This window comes from Galeopterus variegatus, unplaced genomic scaffold (genome assembly GCF_000696425.1).
Source record: "Galeopterus variegatus unplaced genomic scaffold, G_variegatus-3.0.2 Scaffold2281, whole genome shotgun sequence".
In the NCBI taxonomy this organism is placed as follows: Eukaryota; Metazoa; Chordata; class Mammalia; order Dermoptera; family Cynocephalidae; genus Galeopterus; species Galeopterus variegatus.
The window spans coordinates 186,245-194,081 of NW_007728392.1; the positions used below are offsets into that span (position 1 = coordinate 186,245).

The following is a 7,837-nucleotide window of genomic DNA, read 5'->3' on the forward strand; positions in this document are numbered from 1 at the left end:
AGAGAAATGGAGACAAGACAGTATTCTGATCAAGTCTCGTTTATTAGCCAGAAGGTCACAGCTTATATAGAAAGCAGGAGGGAATCAGCAGATAAGGAAGTATGCATATGTATTCTGGGAAAAACCACAGGGCAAATCGTTTCAGGAAATGGAACATTTCTCAGCTATCTAAAGCAAAGCAGCAGTGATCTACGCCTAGGGCTGTGCAAGCAGTAAAAAGGAGAAAAAGGCAGAAAGGTCACAGCATTTATATCTTTAGTGTCAGATAGCTATTGGCAGGGCTTCATGACCCTGGGCAGGCTATGACCGGGCTCTTTGGCCCCAGACAGCTAACAGAATACAGCAACATATACAGAAAATTATACACCATGATCAAGTGGGTTTCATCCCAGGGATGCAAGGTTGGTACAACATACACAAATCAATAAATGTGATACACAATGTTAATAAAAGCAAAAACAAAAACCACATGATCATCTTTATTAATGCTGGAAAAGCATCTGACAAAATTCAACATCCTTTCATGAGAAAAATATTCTGATTATAAAAGATTTGGTTAAAATTTTTTTAAAAGAGTTCTATTTTCCACATTACAGTATGAAGTGTACATGGCTGGAATCATGTTCAGGAAAGAACTGGAAGACCTTAAATTTTTACCTTTGGCTACTCTTTATGTTCTGTGTAAGCACAAAGTAAAGGTTGAGAGCTGTAAATAGCCTGGCTAAACACTGAAAGAGTACCACACTAGACAGCCAACCAGCAAAAACAAGGAGAATTTCTTTTTTTGACTTCAAAATTTTAGAAATCTCTGTGAACTCACTAGATGACCACAAAGCCAGTGGGGCAGAGACTTCAGTAACCCTACATATTAAGAAGACAGTCTTTACAAAAACTGTTTTTAAAAAAGCCACTAAACAAACTAGAATTCACAACAAGCAGCAATAAAAAGAGCTGTGAAGATGGGAGATTGATTTTCATAGTTGCCACATTATAACACTAAAATTTTCTAGTTTTTATCAAACTATTATGAGTCATACAAAGAAACAAGAAAGTATGATCCACTTACAGGAAAAAAGAAATTAGTAGAAACTGTCAAGAAGAAGCAAGTATATTGTACTTACAAGACAAAGACTTTAAATTGACTTTCTTAAATATGCTCAAAGAGCTACAAGAAACCAAGAACAAAGAACTAAAGGAAACAGAGAATGATGTCTCATCAATTAGAGCAAATCAGAAAATAATAAGTATAGAAAAGAACTGAATAGAAACTATGGAACTAGAAAGTATACAACTGAAATGAAAAATTTACTAGAGGATTTCAGCAAATTTGAAGATAAACCAATTGAGATTTTTTGTCTAAAGAGCAGAAAGAAAAAAAAAGAATTAAAGAAAAAATGAGCCAAGTCTAAGAGACCTGTGGAACAGCATCAAGCATATCAATATATGAATAACAGAAGTCTCTGGAAGAGGAGAAAGAAGAGAAGAGCTGCAAAAAGAATACTTGAGGAACTCATGTCCAAACACTTCCCAGATTTGGTAAAAGACAGGAATCTGCACATCCAAGAACTCATCAAATACCAAGTATGATAAACTCAAAGAGATTCACATGGAGACATTATAATAAAACTGTCAAAAGCCAAAGACAAAGAGAATCTTTAAAGCAGTGAGAAGCTACTGTTTATGTTCAAGAGATCTACAGTAGAATTAACCACAGATTAATAGTCAGAAATCATGGAGACCAGAAGGCAGTAGAATAAAATATTTAAAGTTGTGAAAGAAAAACAAAAACTGTCAACCAAGACTTTTGTATTTGGCAAAACTATTTTTTGAATAAGGAAGGAGAAATTAAGACAGTCCTAGTAAACAAAAGATGAAGGATTTTATTGCTAGTAGACCTCTCCTACAAGAAATGCTCAATGGGGTCTTTTATGGACTGAATATTGCCCCTACCCCAGTCTTCTGTGGCTCAATCTTTCAATCCATCTTGTGACTCAGGGTATTACTTTTCTGGATAACTAGCCAGTTAGATGTACTGATGGTGGTCATGGCATAGAAAAACATGACTAGGCACATGAGAAATTAACCTAATTTTGCCTTCAGTAATCTTGTTTCAATAAAGAAGGGCCCAACATCTGGTTTTCAAGTTGAAATGTCTAGCAATTGTTAGTGACTATTTTGACGTGTTAAATGTGTGTATTTGTCAGTTCTGTTCATAACTTTCAGCCACTTACGTTTCCTCCCACATAATTTCTGACTCAAAATAACTGCATGATCATCTTCCCCTCTTTGATAACATTTTCTTCTAACACTTGAAGGTTTTGCTATAGCAGTTACTCTCTCTTATTTTTCAGAAAAATAAAATTAATCTGAAATTTTATTTTGTAAATCCATTTTATATTTTCGTAAATCATGATTCAGAAGGAATTTTAAATTCAATTCAATTTAATGCACATAACCTTTTAAAAAAATTTTTTTTACATTTTTAATTTTTTTTTCATTGTACATGTTTATGGGGTACAGTTTGTTGTTTCAATACATGCATATATTGTATAAAGATTTAATCAGAATAGTTGGCAAATCTATCACCTAAATGCTTATCCTTTCTTTGTGGTTATAACATTCAAGGTTCTCTTTTCTGGGTATCTTGAAATATGTAATACTATTAGCTATTGTCCCCCGAGGGCACCAGAGTTTATTCTTCCTATCTAACTGTAATTTTGTAAATTTGTACCAGTCTACCAACCTTTCCCCAGCCACCCTTCCCCCTCCCTTTCCGTGCCTTTGGTAATCACTCTTCTACTCTCGATTTCCTTCTTTTTTCCTCTTTATTTTTCTTAATTGACCCATGATTATTGTACATATTTATGGAGTACAATATGATAATTGGGTACATTCATACTGTGTGCAATGATTATATCGGGGTTCTTAGTATATCCATCACCTCAAACATTGGTTACTACTTTGTGTTAGGAACATTCATCATCGTCTTGACTAGCTGTTAAAAAATACATAGTACTTTCTCATTAACTGTAGTCTTCCTACATTACTGCAGAACACTAGATCCCGTTCTTCCTATCTCTCTAATGTTTTATATCCACAGACCTCCCTCTCCCCATCCCCTCTACATCTTCCCCCCACCAGTCTCTAGTAACCACTATTCTACTCTCTACTTCTATGAGATCAACTTTTTTAGCTTCCATTATATGAATGAGAACATGTAATGCATAGAACCTTACTATAGTGAAATTTAGAAATTAAGAAAGTAGTTAGGTAAGTTAATTTCGCTTACATAGTTTAGATAACTTTATGATTTTGCTTGGCACTGCTATATCATTTTATTTTCTGATGAGCTGAGTATAAAAACTTCTCTTCATTTAAAAAAAATAAAGTTCAGTAGAAAAATTGTGTCTGGAATGGAATTTTGTTCTGAAGATTGATTGTGGTCAATTATAGTACTCATTTGAATGCAATGAATATTAACAGTGGCACTTTCTATTGTGATATTACACATAAGTTCAATAAAACATAAAGAAGGTATTTGAATTCAGATTCTTTTCAGCATTGTCATTCCTACATTCACTACGTTTTTTATTTAATAATTAAACACAGAATCTTGGAGAGTTTTTATTTTGTCTTTTATGTTTGAAATGTGTTGATCTCTGTCATTTCTATTTTAATAAGTAAAGTGTTATGACAGATACTGTAGTGATAATTCTTGTGGAAGAAAATAATAATCTTGTCTTTCCTTGAGGTGCCTCTTGATGAGGGTATTGTGGGCTGTCTGGGTGCACTTAGACATCTGGTGTCAGATGGAAGCATAACTGGGATCTCATACTGGGAAAATGGGGGTCTTGTGATGGAGTGGACAAGGGAGTGGTATTAGTTTCACAGTTGGTGGGCAAGCAGGCACTTAAAAGATAAAGCTGTAAACAACTTATGTACAAATTTCAAAGTCTGACCACTGATATTCCTATTTTATTGATTACCCCGCTTATTTTATTATTGTTTTTTAATCCTAATCTGAATCATTGATATACATTACCTTTGGATCATCACAAACGGTTACTCAGTCCTCTGCTCCCCAATCATACTTCTTCTGGGTGTGAGACTCAGTTTTATTGGGCTCACAGATTCCTTGGCTAAATCAGAAAATTGAGTGCTGTGCTTTTGTGATCTGGCCTCAGGCTAAGCATCCTCTATGGTGGGCAAATGATTGAGCTGCTGGGAATGCCTGCTCTTAAATCCTTTCATTTCATGGAAACTCTTCCCAGGTCTTTTCTTTGCAGCATCAGGGACAAGTTATAACCTGATTGGAACAGAGTTTCCCCCTTTCTTATGAACTTCCTTTGGAAAATATCATGGTTTTTTTTTTCTCATTTTATTTCCAGCCAACGACTTTGTTGTTTGTTAGCAAAAGAGATTTTTGACCCACAGCTAACATTGTGGTTTTTGAGATGAGTGTTGCGCAATAATATATAAATCTTTACCAGAGTATTTGAGCCGTAATTGTGTAATTCTGACAAATCTTAAGATAAATGTGAAGAGAGAGTTGGAAATGCTTACTTGGATAGACTTTTCTGTGCATACTAAATATTATCTCACACATAAGAAATGATTTAATTGTATATGAGAGCACTAAAAAACGTTTGCAGAAAAATGTAATTAAAAGATAATACAAATATTTCCATGAACTTTTTGATGACCTCTTACAGATACATACATGCATATGTGTGTGTGTGTGTGTATGCCATGTTGCATTTTACTCAATTATTAGTCCTAAAAATTCATAGCTTAATTGTACTATTTGTACCTTTTCAATTGTTCATATGTTTTGTTACTTTTTTTTAACACTTATTTATAAATAATTGTGGGGTACAGTGTGTTGTTACTTTTGAAAACTTGTTTTTGTTAGAAACTTTACTATATTTGTTTAAAATTAAAAAGGGTTGTACTCATTTATTTGGACTTGTTTTCAGAGATTCAGATGATGAACAAATCATACTGAGTTCTTATCCTCAGGAAGCTTATAGACTAGTGGAACTGACAGAAATTGGGCATATAGTAACCATGATATACAACTCAAACTCTGATGAGTGCTTTTCAACGTAGCTTTGTGGCCATTGAAATGTTTATTTACCTGGTCATAGAAATTTTTTCAGGGCTGGAGATGACAACAGTTGTTCCATTGAGAGTCAGACTTAGGCCTTTTGCAGGAATTTTGGAAAAGGGATGAATTTTATCTTTTGCCAAGTTTGCTAAGCTGGTAGGATATGAGTGGGAGTAGCTCCGAGAGTGAGGTTAGCACAGAGGAAAGCCAAACCAAAGGCAGAGAAAGACAGATTACTTCTGATGATTTCAGGCAAGTTGCTGAATGTTGTCATTATAAAGGTGGCCATTCCCTCTTGTCAAAGGACAAAATTGCAACAAATTTAAAGAGCTCAGTTATCTTTATTGCAATTCTAGAATTAGGCAACACATCATTCTATAAAATAGAATAAGTGTTTCAATGTGACTAGCAGAGGAGGTTGGTTTTATAGACAGCAAAGGCTGAAGAAAGCAGAAACAAAGATCAAAAAGTGGATTCTTCATTTCAAAGTTACTTTTCTTGTAAGGTGGGAGTAAGGAGACAGAACAATAGAAAAATAACTCATTAGTTGACATCATGTTCCTTCAGGCTACCTCTTTTTGTGTAAGGATTAAAGCAGAGGGAGGTTCATTATCATGCCCACTAAAGATTTAAACTGGCCCATTTGGGAAATTAGGGGTTATCTCTCTCTCCTAAATTTTCTGAATGTCAGACTACAATTTAGTTTATGTTTGATGATGTGGGATTTAGCAGGAGTGACTCTATTTTGATTTTTAGTTTGGTCTTTTGGGGCCTAGTGCAGGAACTTAATCCAAGACCATGTCCTCCTATAATTTTTAGTTAACACTCTACAAACCAGCTATTGAGTCAATAAATTACCTCTGTGGTTCCTGCTAGTATGAGTTAGGTTTTTGACATATACAAGTGAAAGTGATTTGAGAAATGCAGAATCTAAAACCTGTGCTCTATCCACATTGCCAGTGGTCACCAACCCCGGCTGTAAATCAGTGGCACTTGGGCACCTTTTACAATATAGAGATACCAGGCCCAACTCTGGACCTACTGAATTGTTCCCAGGTTGGAAAGGGTCTGGGAACCTATATTACAAAATTTCCCCCAGTCCAGATCACTGGCGTAGTTAATCCATATATTAGAGTTGGGGAACCACTGCTGCATAGTATAATGTAACCACTTTAGAATATTTCTATTTTATAAATGGAGAAAGGCCCAGAAAATTTAAGTCTCTTCATGATTCCATGTAGGAGGTCACAGCAAGTCTCTTGAGTAAGCACTCAAGTCTACTAAGTAATTAGAGTAAGTCTACTGAATAAGATACTAAGTATTTGTCTGTTGCTGGTCCCATTATGTTATGCTGCACAAAATAAAAAGTCACACTGCTGCTTATTCTTAGGTTAGTAATTGTCTTAGATGGAGTCCTTTAGAAAATGGAGCCTGAGGCAAGAATTAAGTACTGATGCTTCACTTGGAAGGTGCAAACTCAGGGGAACTGAGATTAGAAAAAAATAGAAACAAGGAAGGGAAGGATGAGAAATAAAGCAATGCATGATGCCTAAACATGTCCACTACTTACCTCCATGAATGAATGTATGCAACAGGTTGTTCAGCATGCATCTCTGGAAAAGCTATATGGAAATAAAGTGTCCCTGGGCAGTCAATGTGAGAGAGGAAGGAAAGGAATATTATCTTCATGTTTACCTCCTGTCTCCTGTTCCTGTTTGCCAGATTTCACTCTATGGGGTGTTAATGGCAATAGTCTTCATGGTGGCATCACTGACTTCATAGGGTATCAGGCTCCATGCCTTACCATGGCAAAAGGAGCCTGAAACTCTAAGTATGAGGCTGGTCTTCCTGGCTGTAAAGCAGCAGCCAAAGGGTTGGCTCCATTACTTCTGATGCAAGATATAGGTCATACTTGTCATCTTCTGTCCTCAATGTACAAGCACTTAGGCAAAAGTTTCTACTCTATTTCTTAAAATCTTAGTCTGTTCCTGCTAGCCTCCCTCCCTGCCTACTGGAACACTTTTCTTCATTTGGGTTTTCTGTCCACTCTAGGTTCTTTTATCCTACTCTGCACTATATAACAATGAGTTGTGATTGTGTCTTGTGTTATTAAAAAATGCACTTTCAGTCAAATAATTTAATATAAACAAATCGACATAATTGTAATAGCCAAGACTGCATTTATTCTTTATCCTTGTAGTTTTAACGTAAGATATTTTCAGTTTGATAAATGACTCACTTTGCCTTTTATTATTTTATATCCATGAACATAGAGTTCACAAATAAAAAACTGTGAACTTTTAAAAAGTTTCTTATTATTTCTGTTAGGTCTTTAATGGTGAACATATGCTCTGCAATAACACATTTAGGGAGACATTAAATCAGAAATTTTATGTCTTCTCCTCTAGTTAAGTCCTACAGACCATGCTGTTTATTGTCTTGTCAGCAGTTAACTCAAACTAATTTGTACACTTAGTAAATCCATTTGAAAGAACTTAAAAATCACTTTTTATAAGAACTTTGTTCAAAACAGATTTTATTTGTAATGCATGGCAATTAGAGAGAGTTTACGGTATTCAGAAATGAAAATGCAAAGCACACAGTTAATTTGCTGTCAGCAGTCCCTTGCTTTCTTCTCCATGGAGGGGCTAATTAGAAAGTGAAATCTTATTTCGTTTTTTTTTCTTGAGGAAAATTTTTATCTTCTTAAAAAATTATACATATGTATAT

General features: G+C 35.0%; 1 protein-coding gene across 1 annotated transcript in view; it reads left to right on the forward strand.

Moving 5' to 3' along the window:
• LOC103597327 (chromosome unknown open reading frame, human CXorf30) overlaps window positions 1–7,837 on the forward strand; it is a gene marked incomplete at its 3' end in the record, with an annotated part of 119,539 nt that overhangs the window by 298 nt on the left and 111,404 nt on the right. The gene's annotated exons all lie outside the window — the stretch shown is intronic.